The 17,581-nt window shown below is 42.9% G+C and overlaps 1 long non-coding RNA gene across 1 annotated transcript; it reads right to left on the bottom strand.

Moving 5' to 3' along the window:
* Window positions 1–338: 338 nt before the first annotated feature.
* LOC123992658 lies at window positions 339–16,012 on the bottom strand. Its single transcript, XR_006831286.1, has 3 exons — window positions 15,747–16,012; window positions 10,178–10,384; window positions 339–5,272 (listed from the first exon to the last, which is right to left on the bottom strand). It is a non-coding gene; the product is annotated as an uncharacterized LOC123992658 (long non-coding RNA).
* Window positions 16,013–17,581: the final 1,569 nt, after the last annotated feature.

Raw genomic sequence — 17,581 nt, 5'->3', positions numbered from 1 at the left:
ATCTGGCTGCAGACTTGTGGCTCTCTCACGTTTTGTTGGATTGCATTCCTTAAACAGAGGCTGTCCATATTCTGACTTGATTTTCTCATCCCTTAGGTTATAAACAAGGAGGCAAAGACAAACATGTACTGTAAAAGCTGTTTCCATGGTCACATATAGACATACACACAAACGTACACAGAAAAATACACCCAACACACCCAACACACCGCCTATTATTATGAATATGTTTAACCTTTATTTAACTGGGCAAGTCAGATAAAAAAAAAAGATTATTTACAATGACGCCTACCCCTGCCAAACCCGGACCAATTGTGCGCCGCCCTGTGGGACTCCCAATCACGGTCGGATATGGTACAGCCTGGATTCAAACCAGGGACTGTAGTGACGCCTCTTTCACTGAGATGCAGTGCCTTAGACCGCTGTGCCACTCGGGAGCCCTAATAATGCTACCCTAGCCTGATTTGCACTTCCCTTGATGTGTCCCCCCCACCCCCACCATGGTAAACTGGGGGCTAATATCTACAGACTGTCTGCTGAGTCTCGCCAGGGAGATTTCCACTGGATACTCACAGCATCTGGGTCTGTCAGAGAGAGAGTCACGCTACACCCACAAGCCCTGGGTTGAGGCTGCCACTCCCTGCTCCATTATCAGTCGGTCTGCTTGTGGCTCAGACTGCTGTAGTGTAGCATGTACGTACTCACCCAGTCACTACTCCCTATAGGACAACAGACAGGTCAGTAGCCTTTCTGCTGGCTTCCTCACACACTACTTACCCTCTGTTGTACGTGGGTTAGTAGGGTCTGTCTTCACTGGAAACAATGGATAAAGACAAACATCGGGATCAATATAAACTGATGGATAGGAGGGATAGGGAGTAGCCTGGCTGCTAGTTAAAATTCAGTTAATTGTGACTCTTTCTTCAACAAACTGGTCCAACTCTTGAACTGGATACTGTGTGACCATGAGGCCATGGCAGGAGTGGTGTTAAGAGTTCAGAACGTGGTCCTGTCCGACTTAGTTTAGGGTCACTGAGACAAGAGCCAGTGAGGTACACAGCACACCTGATGGCTAGAACACAGTCTGTTTCTGTTGGAGCAGCGGGCCTCATATTTTGGCTGACGTGTGTTTGAGCAGAGTGGACCCAAATGAAAGACACATTGGGTCGCACAAATGCTGCGTTGGCAGTTGGATGAATGACTGTGGAAACAGGCTTGGCTGGTCCCAAAGAATCGAGAACTAATGTCATGATTGAGTATTCTGGGCTGGTACTCCAACACAAGGCAAAACAGTTCAACCTGATTTCTAAGTTTTATTTACTTTGATTATTTAAAAGCCTGATAAGTGTGTCTAACCCATTAAATGGACCAAGGCCTGCAGGGAGGCACATTGTTTGATAGGGGGCAGCAATAAGCTGCTGAGAGGGTGACGTGGTTGAGAGGGTGACGTGGTTTAAATGGATCTCCAGCCAGTCAGACAGCCACACACTGAGGACATGCAGTCATGATTTTAAGTAGATCACACTCTTCCTAGTTTGTCCCATTTTGTCTCTGTTTGATTCTGTCAGCTTTAGAACGTATCCCCAAGCAAAAGACAAACTGCTACATCTTTCAACATTTTTGAGCGTCTGCCAGCACTTTCGGGGTTGCACTCAATTCACCAAAAGAGTTAATTTGTCACTTTGGAACAAAGCATAATTTGAGATATAAAAAGGCTTGTAGCTCTAGGCATTCCAGTATTGTGCAATTGTTCCCTGTTGTTGACAAGGAGAGTACAGTGCTGAAGATGGGTTGAATGAGACGTTATTTTCTCTATAACTCATTTCAGATTGTTGTGCAGGTCCTCAAGGCCACTTTATCACCAGGCCTTTTCCACGTTGAAGAGACAAGCTCTCAGCTCACATGCTTTATGTGCCCACAGAGCCACCTGCAGAGTTTACATCACCCCAAAGACACAGACTGTGAAAGGTGACACCATCTATGACAGGTAGTAAAGACAGGGCCACTCACAGGTTTCTGCTTTTATTTCCCTGTCTTTATCCCACTGCACTGGCCTTCTGTGGTGACGCAGGTTACACATCGACGCAGGTTACACATCTCCAAGGTCTATGCCTGAGCTCCACTTAGGTTAGATTTAGTTGCCGTTCAGAAAGTGTAATAATCTTCATACAGTTCAATCCTTTACAACAGTGTTATAACCATAGGTAGAAACACTACCAGGTTCCTGACTATTTTATACTTCATCGTGGGACTTAACATTTGCCTTTATTTCATGGCTATCTTCCCAGTATAAATCATATAAAAGCAGTTATCTTCCCAGTATAAATCATATACAAGCAGTTATCTTCCCAGTATAAATCATATAAAAGCAGTTATCTTCCCAGTATAAATCACATAAAAGCAGTTATCTTCCCAGTATAAATCATATAAAAGCAGTTATCTTCCCAGTATAAATCATATAAAAGCAGTTATCTTCCCAGTATAAATCATATAAAAGCAGTTATCTTCCCAGTATAAATCATATAAAAGCAGTTATCTTCCCAGTATAAATCATATAAAAGCAGTTATCTTCCCAGTATAAATCATATAAAAGCAGTTATCTTCCCAGTATAAATCATATAAAAGCAGTTATCTTCCCAGTATAAATCATATAAAAGCAGTTATCTTCCCAGTATAAATCATATAAAAGCAGTTATCTTCCCAGTATAAATCATATACAAGCAGTTATCTTCCCAGTATAAATCATATAAAAGCAGTTATCTTCCCAGTATAAATCATATAAAAGCAGTTATCTTCCCAGTATAAATCATATAAAAGCAGTTATCTTCCCAGTATAAATCATATAAAAGCAGTTATCTTCCCAGTATAAATCATATAAAAGCAGTTATCTTCCCAGTATAAATCATATAAAAGCAGTTATCTTCCCAGTATAAATCATATAAAAGCAGTTATCTTCCCAGTATAAATCATATAAAAGCAGTTATCTTCCCAGTATAAATAATATAAAATCAGTTATCTTCCCAGTATAAATCATATAAAAGCAGTTGGATGATCTTTGGTGATCATCAACAGCTCCAATAGTCTGGAATGTGGGTCGTTATGAGACTGACCGGATCTCCTCAGTGTTCCAATGTTGCAGTGTTGGCCTCCCTATCTCTCACTCCCCTCAGTGGCAGACAACCAAGATGGATGCTGTGTTGCCAGGTCCAGGGGGTAAGAGAGGAAGGCAGCTCATTATAAGGTCCAGGGAACTGGCCGTTCTAACTGGCAACCCCCATCTAGTGTACTCTCCTATTTAGGTCTGTAAACAGAGGTTGCATTGGGCCAAAAGGTCCAGGCAAGAGTTCATGCACTTGAGCTTATCATGTTTACATTCCTTGATAATCTCAGTAGATGTGTCCATGATATTTCTCCCTCATTGATTGTTTTTAGTTATTTTTACTCTAGCCTCATATCAGGATTGCCATGGCCTGATTTAGAGTTGATGTTGTTTGACCGTGTCAGAAACAGTCAGTGTTTTCTTCTTGCTAATTATTTTATCTATAATAGATTAGAATATTATAGATATCTATAATATAATAGCTTTTATCTATCATATATTTTAAAGGTCATAAAATATTATATTTGAAACAAATTCCACATATTTCAGTCCAGGCTAGTGTTTTATACACTAAAAGTGAAGTTATAATATGAAAACAAATGCATTTTTGTATTTCTGCCATGTCTATTATATAATGAGGATAAATATAACTTTGTTTGGGCAAAAAGTTCAACGACTGAACCGAACCATTGTAGATGCTGCGGCTGTGCTCTGACCAGACAGAAATTACCAGCTCTGTTCCCCTGGTAAACCTTTAAAAAAACCTAGGCCACGTTATTTAGAGGGGGATCCATTTCCACCGGTCTCCATTTACTTTTAACTGTTTCAGCCGCGCTGTCCCACACCTGGCCTCTGAGTGTGGCACTGAACAGAGCCTGCACTGTTCTGCACCAAGACAGAACTACAGAGCCATGCGGAAAATAAATCAGATCTGCGTTCATTACACAAAAGCTGTGGGCAGATTTATTTCATTATTGACCTTTCTCATTCTGAGCCACCACTTCACCACTTGTTTTCTTTCTTTCTCTCCTTTCCCTCAGAAGTGAACCTCTAGAGGGGGCAACGTCTATTAGTTTTGCATATCCACCTCCATGCTATTTTGAATGTGGTTTTGGAGTGGTCGGAATAACACTGGCCAAGTGACACCCAAATGACCCTGTAATGGCTGTGAAATGTCCTCTATCTGGAGCGAATCAACTCCCTGAAGACAAACCTTCATAAATACGCCTCTCTCCCCATATCAAGAAGGAAGGTCCGTGGATATAATTGAGGTCAGATTTTTCAAAGCGTGCTACCTTCCCCAGATCCCTTGCTTATCGTTCTGATACAGCATCCACAGGCCCCAGTCCCCTGCAAGCGCTTGTGATCAAATCCAAGGGCTGACTCTCGCCCTCACTCAAGTCATAGCACATTGATGAAAGTGTTGATTGAATATAATTCTGTCTTGATATAGCTGCTGAGTTGAGGTCAAAGTACAGAGAAACTGTGAAACCACAGAGTCCAATCTCCCATCCTAACAAAAACAAACAGCAAGACGGTTCTTCAGAGAATCACACTGAACAAAATATGAAGAGGATAACACAGTAAATATTTCATTAGTTTGTACATTTTCTTCTCATTGAGTGAGGAACGAGATCTAACGGAATTATCCAAATAGGCATCAATTATGTGTCCAATATCTTGGCCAGAGAAGCAACATGAAAATGGCTCAAATGCCAGAGCAGTGCTCTCCAGTGTCATCAATTGATTGTGTTTGTGATCAACAATGACAAGAATCACAAACACGCAGTGGGTTTCAGCACCCATTCAGACATTGCACAGCTTTTAGCTAATACTGTAGGCACCAGCGGCTCTACCAGATGCTCAGAGTGGCACCCAGCAGCAGCAGTGGTGAGACACTGAATGGGTAGCCTACGTAAAGTCACTATCAGTGCCGAGAGCATCCTCTCACGAAGGAAGCAAGCTATGTTAGTGCCCCTCTGGCTTCACAGCATCAGCTCCTGCGGTGACAGCGGTTGTTTTTGGACTGTGGGGGGGTCATGTTACGACTATGAGAAGACCCCTCTGACAGGAAATCACCCATCGCAACACCCAGCAGCTCCAGCATTCTTGGCACAGAGCCAAGGTGGGGCTTGCTCGCCCCAGGACTGGACAATACAGGAAGAGGACAGCCTGAAAACCAAGAGAAGAGGCCTAATGTATCTTTGTATCTTTAATTATTTGTTATTCTTTTATCTTAGTTTATTTAGGTATTTTCTTAAAACTGCATTGTTGGTTAAGGGCTTGTAAGTAAGCATTTCACTGTAAGGTGAATACAACACCTGTTATATTCGGCGCATGTGATAAATACAATTTGATTTGATCTCATCGTCAACTCTAGCTGAACTCTTCTCAATACCCTCAGCCCTATACTACGTACGGTTGTACATGCAATGTAAACCCCAAGGCATTTTTAACTCAAATACTTCTAGTAAGTTGAACTCAAAGTCAACGAAAAGTAATTACTACTTAAAATGTTACATAGTACTGACTAAAAACTAAATGAGAAGTCACATCAACTACATTTAAGTTATGATAACAAATGAACTATTTTCCCAGCACACTTTTTTGAATTGTTTTTCATATCTGTGTTTTTACATGTACATTGAGTGATTGATTGATTAATCTGATGCTACACAAAAATAAATAATATGCATTTTTCTAAACTAATCCAATCTTTTAGATACATTTTTTGCACCCGTTACTGAAATGCTTGTTCCAGTTTAAATGGCACACTGTTCCTAACCCTGGCTATCAGCATGAATGCAGGTTGAGGGTGAATAAAAAGGTCAACTGTTGTATATCCTAACTCTGGTTGGATTCCAATAGGAATTACACATCACTTTGAAGCCCAAAGAATGTGACTTGAAGATGGCTGCAAAATGATGTTGTTTTCCAGAAATCCTGGTTTGCAAAAACTTCAACCATGATTTCTGGAAAATCTGAATTTTTGGAAAGTGATCAGAATTTTGCAAGGCCCCAAAATATATGGAATGTCATAATGAGTAATTACAATGATACAATTCACCTAGGAACTCACTTGTTGAAGGCCACAAGACTGAAAATGAATGAATTCAACAACCATGTCTCTGTCACTAACAAATACAATTCATTCGAAAAGCCAAAGCAGACTGGTATGATATTGGAGGTGTGGCTTAGTGGTGGTGTTACTCAAAATGTTCAAACTGATACAATTTAAATCTGGACCCCCTACAGGGTCACAGTGACTCTATCGGTTTGAGGAATGACTGCAACATGACTTTAAGTAACTGTACTCAGATTAAGAGCAACAGGTTTCCGTCAAAGTTTTGAGTCATGACAGCACATTGGTGTTTACAGTGTGGACATGGAGAGATCCAATGTGTTGTGGCTTGAGGAAACATTTAGGTGACTCCTATGGTTCTGTAAGTGATCTAGTGAAGGTTAATAGAATTTGACATGAATCAGATCACCACATGGCAAAGCAGTGACATGTTGTGATATGTGTTTGGTGAAGGCATTCCTGAGGCTGGGTTAGGAACCACAGAGTTACTACGTGGGAAATATCAAAGGCTTAGCTAGGCTTAGCACACACCACTGCTGTAGCAGAGAATGTAGGAGGTTTACGACAAACCCAGGATCCCAACCCTTTCACCCTGAAAACGTGTGTGTGTGTGTGTGTGTGTGTGTGTGTGTGTGTGTGTGTGTGTGTGTGTGTGTGTGTGTGTGTGTGTGTGTGTGTGTGTGTGTGTGTGTGTGTGTGTGTGTGTGTGTGTGTGTGTGTGTGTGTGTGTGTGTGTGTGTGTGTGTGTGTGTGTGTGTGTGTGTGTGTGTGAATATACATGTTTGTGTCTGTGTCGCCAAAGTAGTCATTTATTGGCATCCCATTGATCTGACCTCAGAGTGTAGAGGTTGTTTCTCCAGAGCAATTTCAGCAGCTCAGGTTACACTGTCCACCCTGAGAGAAAACAAGATGGAGAACACTCCCCTGAGACTCCTCCCTCTCCCTCTCTCTGCCATGCCATGCCCTGTCTGTCCCTCACAACACATCACAACATATGGGATCCATTAACCCTGTTAGGTAGGGCCACATAAAAGTTTATTTCAATTTTCTACAACCCCACTCCTCACTGAGGCCCCAGCAGACAGTAAATGAAATGCTTCAGGGCCCATGATTGCTGCTTGTGAACAGCAGGGGAGATTTGGGTAGGCTGAGGTGACACTTTAGATCACCTGGCTCACTACGACTATTACACATCATTTTTTTGGGGGGGGTAACCTTGGAAACAGAGATCTGGATTTTATCTTCCGACAATAGCTGACGAACGACAGAGTTTGCCCTTAACTTTGCCTGACTTTACTCCTCACACAACAATAAGTATTTTATGGAAACATGTTTTTTGTATTAAGTTCAAATGCCATCAAACAATGACTCAGTGGAGTGATACCCGACACTGTGATAGATGCTGTAAACGTGTGTATCTTTATGAGACCGAGTAGTACTACCCCAGAATGTGAGGTTCAGCTCTAGGAGTGTGGTGGGTCAGTTCAGAACACTGAAAAGCAGTAGTGTTTTCAGGGTCTATGAATGTTACTAACACAGCAGGCATTTCACATAGTATTTATCGGTCTGGTTTGTTACTCTCAAACCACTACTCTACTCATGTAATTTACCTTCTTTACAATATAATTCTATGGCTGGAAAGGGAATATGAAAAGATTGGAGGAAGCTTAAAACAAATGAGAAGAAATTAAGTTAAAGTCGAAGTCACTTGTCTGAGATATCATATTCATCGGACGGGGGGTGGGGGAGTTTACCCCCCCATCCTCCTCCCACACTCCCCTGGCCTAGTAGTGGAACAGCCTTCATTTAAACCCACTGGAGGGTTATGAATGGTCTGTCTGGTTCTCCTACACCCTTGAAGCGCCAGCTGCTTCACATTACAGGGGGAGAGAGAGAGAGAGAGAGAGAGAGAGAGAGAGAGAGAGAGAGAGAGAGAGAGAGAGAGAGAGAGAGAGAGAGAGAGAGAGAGAGAGAGAGAGAGAGAGAGAGAGAGAGAGAGAGAGAGAGAGAGAGAGAGAGATGTAGCTCTACTCTGATGAGGCCCAGAGTTCAGTGTGCTGAGGAGGAGGTAGAGGAGGAGGGGGAGGCAGAGTACAAGGGAGGGGGAGGAGTGAATAGGAGGAGGAGGAGGTTGTGAGGAGGAGGGAGGAGGATGAGGGGGAGGATGAGGGGGAGGAAGAGGGGAGGAAGAGGGGGGTTGCTTCACTTCCGGACCTAATGTGTCCATCCCAGCCTAATATCTCTATTTTTTCCGACTCCCCTTTTCATATCATTCATCCATTTTATTGCTTTTTCTGCCCCACTTTCTTCACCTGTTCCTCTAATTTATAGTAATAAAGGAAAAGTATTGTCTCTTTTTGTGAGCCTTAACCATTACTTTCCTGGCAGCAGACCAAAAGTGAGAGTGGGAGATTTGAGCCTTCCAGACTGTTTGGGCCAGTTTTATGAAAGTATATAAATCTGAGTGGCAGTAGAGACGTAGATGTTAAATCCACTGGCCTTATGTTCTCATGCGTTCTCATGTGTTCTCCTTCAGGAGACAGTGGGGGGTTGGGGAGTAATGAAACAAAGGAAATTAATAGAATGTCACGTTATCACACAACGAAGAAGGAGAGCTTTAATTTGATGTATGTTTGGGTTTATGGGTAGATTAGACTATCCAGCAAATATTAGATTTGTAAAATAATTTTTAGGTCTTATATTTCCCTTTAGATTGACGATGAGAAAAGCCATAAATGCACTTCACCACAAATAACCAAATGGGAACCATCATGTAATAACCCTACACACCACCACAACGGTTACAGTCCATATTCAGACCATCTGCATTATATTTATGAGTGTCAGAAAGCTCTGGGTGACTGACACTGGATAGCAGATCGTTGTGGTCATAGCGAGGCAGAGATCATGTCCACATTTATGGTTTGATGTAACTATATTGTTTATTGGACAATGTGGTTTAGATTGAGCCCACTCAAAAACATCATCCCCCTCCTGCGTTCCCATGGACTTAGTAAATTGCTTGATTTACGTAGTAGGGGATTACATTCTCATGCCCTCCCAGCTACCAGCAAACCCCCTTCAAACTGTGTTTTTTGTCTTTCTCTCATAAGCAACATGCTCATTCACAATAGCAGCTCACTCTCTCTCCACCCCCTGCACAGCACAGCTCAATGCAGAACATATGCTTCCAATGAGCTTCCATTTGTTGTAAACGAGGGTCCTGTAGATCCTACCCTCTCTCGTTCACAGATACAGACACACACACACATAAAATGCTCACTTATTTTCTAAATTGAATCATAGGATGTCATTGAGGTTTGCCCCTGGAGATGTAATGTAAAACAAATCTGACAGAGGGCCCCCTTCCACATGGTGCAATTCTCAAACACACCACTAGAGGAGCCCCTACCTCACCAGACAAGTTCAGATAACCACTACCAGTTTTTGTGGTGAAAAGCACAAAGCATTGATAAGCAGGTAACATAATTTCAACTACATGACTTAGTGATATTGTTAACTACTTGTAAGAAGAAGTTTCCGAAACTTCCCTCACAGACACATGACATGATATGGCAATAAGCTATTTTATCTAAGATTTTCTCAATTCTATTTTATTTTTTTATTTTTTTATATCACCTTTATTTAACCATGTAGGCTAATTGAGAACAAGTTCTCATTTGCAACTGCAACCTGGCCAAGATAAAGCAAAGCAGTGTGACACAGACAAAAACACAGAGTTACACATGGAGTAAACAATAAACAAGCCAATACAGATTTCTGTATTGTGAATGTAATGTCAGAGCCCTGTGAAATAAATGTGCTATTTTCTAACAGGTAGGCTAATGATGAGTCAGAACTTATTTACCTACCCCATGAAGTGGATAACTGCCAACAGGTAGGCTAGGTTATTTGTATAATTGTTTAGAATGACTAGTCATACATGATGAGGGAAGGTGCGCTAAGCCAGCAACAGCTCACTGGAGTCATCTCACCTCTCTCGTCCCGTCTGCGGCAAGATTTCCTGAGGCCAAGATGGTGTCGTTGTAAGCAGGAGCCAAGACAACGTCGTTGTAAGCAGTGGCCAAGATGGCGTCGTTATCAGCAGAGGCCAAGATGGCGTCATTGTGAGCAGAGGCCAAGATGGTGTCATTGTGAGCAGGGGCCAAGATGGTGTCGTTGTAAGCAGGAACTCAAAAGTCCTAAATTCAAACAGAAATTGAAAGGTTGACACCAACTATGGAAGGCGTGGATAAAAAGACAAGACAAACAACTTCTCTCATCGATGATGAATCTAACTTTTAGATTCTCATGACAAAAATAGTCATTCGAACACAAAGGCATTGGCCACGATATGACCTTGTTTTCAAGATTTTCTGATCGACTGATGATGATCATCTGAATCACATAATCAGAAGAGAAGATATTTCTGATCAATTTGTTTTGTCCTTTTCCCCAGGTAAAGTTTACACACCCTCTCCTGGCGAGGAGACATTTACAGTAAATCACCATTTCCCCAGGTTAAGTTTACACACCCTCTCCTGGCGAGGAGACATTTACAGTAAATCACCTTTTCCCCAGGTTAAGTTTACACACCCTCTCCTGGCGAGGAGACATTTACAGTAAATCACCTTTTCCCCAGGTTAAGTTTACACACCCTCTCCTGGCGAGGAGACATTTACAGTAAATCACCTTTTCCCCAGGTTAAGTTTACACACCCTCTCCTGGTGAGGAGACATTTACAGTAAATCACCTTTTCCCCAGGTTAAGTTTACACACCCTCTCCTGGCGAGGAGACAAAATTGCAGAATTCCCAAATGCCTGAAGGTACCATGTTCATCTGTACAAACAATAGAACACAAGTGCAAACACCATGGGACCACGCAGCCGCCATACCACTCAGGAAGGAGACGTGTTATGTCTCCTAGAGATGAATGTACTTTGGTGTGAAAAGTGTGAATCAATCCCAGAACAACAGCAAAGGACCCTGTGAAGATGCTAGAGGAAACAGGTACACAATTATCTATATCCACAGTTAAACGAGTCCTGTATCAACATAACCTGAAAGGCCACTCAGCAAGGAAGAAGCCACTGCTCCAAAACTGCCATAAAAAAGCCAGACTATGGTTTCCAACTGCACATGGGGACTAATATCATACTTTTTGGAGAAATGTCCTCTGGTCTGTTAAACAGTTTTTTAAAACTGTTTGGCCGTAATGACCATCGTTATGTGTGGAGGTGCTTTGCTGCAGGAGGGACTGGTGCGCTTCACAAAATAGATGGCATCATGAGAAGGAACATTATGTAGATATATTGAAGCAACATCTCAAGACATCAGTCAGGAAGTTAAAGCTTGTTCGCAAATGGGTCTTCCAAATGGACAATGACCCCAAGCATACTTTAAAAGTTGTGGCACAATGGCTTAAGGACAACAAAATCAAGGTATTGGAGTGGCCATCACAAAGCCCAGAACTCAACCCTATAGATAATTTGTGGGCAGAACTAAAAAATCATGTGCGATCAAGGAGCCCTAGAAACCGGACTCAGTTACACCAGCTCTGTCAGGGGGAATGGGCCAAAATTCACTCAAGTTGTTGTGGGTAGCTTGTGGAAGGCTACCCGAAACGTTTGACCCACGTTAAACAATTTGTGAATGTTAACCTGCTTAAAGGTCTTACTCACATAGGCTACGGAGAACCAGTCATCCAGAACAGCTTATGCTCTCTTGCATGCATCAGTGTTGCTTGCCTCAAAACTAACATAGAAGTCATTTAGCTCGTCTGGAGGGCTTGTGTCACTGGGCAGCTCGTGACTGTGCTTCCCTTTATAGTCTGTAATAGTTTGCAAGCCCTGCCACATCTGATGAGTGTCGGAGCCGGTGTAGTACGATTCAAACTTAGTCCTGTATTGATGCTTTGCCCATTTGATGTTTCGTTTGAGAGCATAGAGCGATTTCTTAGAAGCTTCTGAGTTGGAGTCTTGAAAGCAGCAGCTCTACCCTTTAGCTCAGTGCAGATGTTGCCTGTAATCCATGGCTTCTGGTTGGAGTATGTGCATACAGTCATTGTGGGGACGACATCATCGATGTACTTATTGACGAAGCCAGTGACTGATGTGATGTTCTCCTCAATGCCATTGGAAGAATCCCAGAACATATTCCAGTCTGTGCTAGCAAAAAGTCCCATAGCTTAGCATCTGCTTCATCTGACCACTTCTTTATTGACCAAGTCACTGGTGCTTCCTGTTTTAGTTTTTTCTTGTAAGCAGGAATCAGGAGGATATAATTATGGCCATATTTGCCAAATGGAGGGCAAGAGAGAGCTTTGTACGCATCTCTGTGTGTGGAGTAAAGGTGGTCTAGAGGTTTGTACCCATCTCTGGGTGTGGAGTAAAGGTGGTCTAGAGGTTTGTACGCATCTCTGTGTGTGGAGTAAAGGTAGTCTAGAGGTTTGTACCCATCTCTGTGTGTGGAGTAAAGGTGGTCTAGAGGTTTGTTCCCATCTCTGTGTGTGGAGTAAAGGTGGTCTAGAGGTTTGTTCCCATCTCTGTGTGTGGAGTAAAGGTGGTCTAGAGGTTTGTTCGCATCTCTGTGTGTGGAGTAAAGGTGGTCTAGAGGTTTGTACGTGTCTCTGTGTGTGGTGTAAAGGTGGTCTAGAGGTTTGTACGTGTCTCTGTGTGTGGAGTAAAGGTGGTCTAGAGGTTTGTACGTGTCTCTGTGTGTGGAGTAAAGGTGGTCTAGAGGTTTGTACGTGTCTCTGTGTGTGGAGTAAAGGTGGTCTAGAGGTTTGTACGCATCTCTGTGTGTGGAGTAAAGGTGGTCTAGAGGTTTGTACGCGTCTCTGTGTGTGGAGTAAAGGTGGTCTAGAGGTTTGTACGTGTCTCTGTGTGTGGAGTAAAGGTGGTCTAGAGGTTTGTCTGTGTGTGGAGTAAAGGTGGTCTAGAGGTTTGTACGTGTCTCTGTGTGTGGAGTAAAGGTGGTCTAGAGGTTTGTACGTGTCTCTGTGTGTGGAGTAAAGGTGGTCTAGAGGTTTGTATGTGTCTCTGTGTGTGGAGTAAAGGTGGTCTAGAGGTTTGTACGTGTCTCTGTGTGTGGAGTAAAGGTGGTCTAGAGGTTTGTACGCATCTCTGTGTGTGGAGTAAAGGTGGTCTAGAGGTTTGTACGCGTCTCTGTGTGTGGAGTAAAGGTGGTCTAGAGGTTTGTACGTGTCTCTGTGTGTGGAGTAAAGGTGGTCTAGAGGTTTGTACGTGTCTCTGTGTGTGGAGTAAAGTGGTCTAAGGTGGTCTAGAGGTTTGTACGCATCTCTGTGTGTGGAGTAAAGGTGGTCTAGAGGTTTGTACGTGTCTCTGTGTGTGGAGTAAAGGTGGTCTAGAGGTTTGTACGTGTCTCTGTGTGTGGAGTAAAGGTGGTCTAGAGGTTTGTACGTGTCTCTGTGTGTGGAGTAAAGGTGGTCTAGAGGTTTGTACGTGTCTCTGTGTGTGGAGTAAAGGTGGTCTAGAGGTTTGTACGTGTCTCTGTGTGTGGAGTAAAGGTGGTCTAGAGGTTTGTACGTGTCTCTGTGTGTGGAGTAAAGGTGGTCTAGAGGTTTGTACGTGTCTCTGTGTGTGGAGTAAAGGTGGTCTAGAGGTTTGTACGTGTCTCTGTGTGTGGAGTAAAGGTGGTCTAGAGGTTTGTACGTGTCTCTGTGTGTGGAGTAAAGGTGGTCTAGAGGTTTGTACGTGTCTCTGTGTGTGGAGTAAAGGTGGTCTAGAGGTTTGTACGTGTCTCTGTGTGTGGAGTAAAGGTGGTCTAGAGGTTTGTACGTGTCTCTGTGTGTGGAGTAAAGGTGGTCTAGAGGTTTGTACGTGTCTCTGTGTGTGGTGTAAAGGTGGTCTAGAGGTTTGTACGTGTGTCTCTGTGTGTGGAGTAAAGGTGGTCTAGAGGTTTGTACGTGTCTCTGTGTGTGGAGTAAAGGTGGTCTAGAGGTTTGTACGTGTCTCTGTGTGTGGAGTAAAGGTGGTCTAGAGGTTTGTACGTGTCTCTGTGTGTGGTGTAAAGGTGGTCTAAAGGTTTGTATGTGTCTCTGTGTGTGGTGTAAAGGTGGTCTAGAGGTTTGTACGTGTCTCTGTGTGAGGAGTAAAGGTGGTCTAGAGGTTTGTACATGTCTCTGTGTGTGGAGTAAAGGTGGTCTAGAGGTTTGTACGTGTCTCTGTGTGTGGAGTAAAGGTGGTCTAGAGGTTTGTACATGTCTCTATGTGTGGTGTAAAGGTGGTCTAGAGATTTTTTTGTCTCTTGTGTGGTGTAAATGCTGGTAGAAATTTGAGTGTCAAACGTGAGGAGTAAAGGTTCCCTGAGGTTTGTACATGTCTCTGTGTGTGGAGTAAAGGTGGTCTAGAGGTTTGTACGTGTCTCTGTGTGTGGAGTAAAGGTGGTCTAGAGGTTTGTACATGTCTCTATGTGTGGTGTAAAGGTGGTCTAGAGATTTTTTTTCTTTTGCTTGCACATTTAACATGCTGGTAGAAATGAGGTCAAACATGACTGTAAGTCGCTTTGGATAAGAGCGCCTCTAAATTTTCCTGTTTGCTTTTGGCTGTATACCTCTCATTGAGTTATTATTAAATAGACAGCTACGAAGAATATACATTAAACTCTCTTGGTAAATAGTGTGGTCACTGCTTATCATGAGATTCTCTACCTCAGGCGAGCAAAACATTGAGACTTCCGTGCTATTAGATTTCATGCACCAGCTGTTGTTTACAAATATGCACAGTCCGCCACCCCTTGTCTTACCGGAGGCAGCTGTTCTATCTTGCTGATGCAGCATAAACCCCGCCAGCTGTATGTTATTCATGTCGTTGTCCAGCCACGACTCGGTGAAACATAAGATATTACAACTTTTAATGTCCCGTTGGTAGGACTGTCGTGATCGTAGTTTGTTTGTTTTGTTATACAATGGTTGTACGTTGGCTAATAGGACTGATGGTAGAGGCAGGTTACCCACTCGCCATCGGATCCTCCCCGATATCTCCGTCTCTTTCTCATGCGAATCAAGGGGATTTGGGCCTTGTCAGTGTCTGTAGTAAATCCTTCGCGTCCGACGAGTTAAATAAAAATGTTTCTTCCAGTACGAGATGAGTAATCGCTGTCCTGATATCTAAAAGCATTTTTCGGTCATAAGAGACAATGGCAGAGACATTATGTACAAAATAAAATAATGCAAAAACACACAAAATAGCACAATTGGTTAGGATACTGTAAAACGGCAGCCATTACTAGTCTACACTACAACTTCAACTGATAGGTTTTGCTACTTGCACTATGGGTTTTAAAAACTCCCAAATGTAACATGATTAACCCAACCTAATATGTGATAGCATAGCTTTACTATGGAAGCAAGAGTAAAAACAGAATGGCCTACATTTCCGTGTAATGCTTACCTCAGCGTTAACAGCTTAGCTGGAACACTAGGTGAATCTCAAGGGCCACACATGCTTCAAATCTATATATCTCATCATACTGTAGCTACTGTGGTCATTGTATTGCAGGCCTTATAGTTTGCCTGCAACTAAAGAATAGCCCTTACTTACCCTTAGGCAGGTCTCCTTGGGACTCTCTGTATACTTGGTTGATGATACTCCATGGGTATGGTATGTCCACTGACCATCGAAACCTAAGGGTGGATTGATAAATCCTTTTGTCAGAAATCAGTTGGATAATCTAAAAGTCAGATTGCATTGCTAACATTTTCAATAACCCTGGGTGATAGGTTAACTCAATTCAAACATTAAATGCATGCAGCACCATCAGCATCTCAGATGAAAACAAGGCTTCTTTTTTCTCTCAACATCATTCAATGTTCATACTGATGCTGATTTTTGTATGAAGCACATCATAGGTTTGTGTTCATGTTTAAAGTAAAGGCGTATTTCTAGGCCATCATTGCACACGGTGATTCAATTTGCTGTTGCTAGGGCGACGCTCTAATTTGGCCCTTGTAGTAGAAATTGTGGTTAGAGCAACAGGTGCCTGTTATTTTGGTCCCCTTAATGCATGGTGCTGTGTGTGTGTGTGTGTGTGTGTGTGTGTGTGTGTGTGTGTGTGTGTGTGTGTGTGTGTGTGTGTGTGTGTGTGTGTGTGTGTGTGTGTGTGTGTGTGTGTGTGTGTGTGTGTGTGTGTGTGTGTGTGTGTGTGTGTGTGTGTGTGTGTGTGTGTGTGTGTGTGTGTGTGTGTGCGTGCGTACCTTTGTGTCTTCAGAGGGACTGAAATACACGCCCGCAAGCTGAGACAAGAGGGAGCAAATGAAGGCACTGCGGTTCGCCGAGCGCCGCACCCAAGGGATCCACAGCATTTGTTTACCGACTCCCCGTGGAGGTGTGAGGCTTGAAAAAAAGTGTGTGCGTGTGTGTGCTTAAACCTCGATAAGCACACACACACTGCACATACAACAACTCATAGTCCCTTTCTACCTCTCTCCTATTCACTCAAAAGCTACCAACTGCCACCCAGTTTGACCTTTCAATGTTTCCCTTGCACTGCTCGGGCATGGAGGTGAATGCTAGGTTAGATCAGATATTATGTAGGTGACAGGGTGTTGGTCTCTACACTGGTTAGAGTGCAGATTTTAGTTCTCTGGATTTGAGTGGAACACACTGCTCTGCACTGGGTTTATACAGAGGAGATGCTTATTTCAGTCTCCCCCACCTGGACGGATACCATGGATATATTCAGTAGTCATTGCTTTACAAATACAACTGTCTCTTTTGCAAACTGTCAGCTTCATGTAGCTAGTTGTGTGACCGCTCAATAAGATACCATCTGAATTGATAGTAATTGCCATCATCTGGAACAGATTGGCAGGGTGTTCCATAGCAGATGTGAGTTACAGGGCCATGCTGACAGGAAAAGAGATGGCTTAGGCCAGAGAGGCAGAAGTGAGAGGTTTTACTCAGGCCAAAGTCTCTCCAAGAAAATAAGCCCATGAAGTGAGGAATTTTTGTATGGAGGTGTAACAGTATAACTTTAGACCGTCCCCTCGCCCATACCCGGGCATGTTCCATGGACCCTCTGCACACATCAACAACAGTCACCCACGAAGCATCGTTACCCATCGCTCCACAAAAGCAACGGCCCTTGCAGAGCAAGGGGAACTACTACTTCAAGGTCTCAGAGCAAGTGACGTCACTGATTGAAACGCTAATTACCGCGCACCGCTAACTAAGCTAGCCGTTTCACATCCGTTACAGAGGTCTAAAAATATACAAACAATCTATGTGACAGTGTGTAATTTGGTCAACAAAAAAATGTAATTGCTCATTTTCTAAGTGAGGCTTATTTAATTGAATATGAGTTTTGTAATGGTTAGGTTGGGTTGATATGAACACACTGATATAAATTGATTCATATGGCATTTTAGTTGTGCCTG

This window comes from Oncorhynchus gorbuscha, linkage group LG13 (assembly GCF_021184085.1).
Source record: "Oncorhynchus gorbuscha isolate QuinsamMale2020 ecotype Even-year linkage group LG13, OgorEven_v1.0, whole genome shotgun sequence".
NCBI classification, from domain to species: Eukaryota; Metazoa; Chordata; class Actinopteri; order Salmoniformes; family Salmonidae; genus Oncorhynchus; species Oncorhynchus gorbuscha.
Note: the sequence above shows the minus strand (reverse complement) of the source record. Positions and strands in the feature narration are given on the sequence as shown.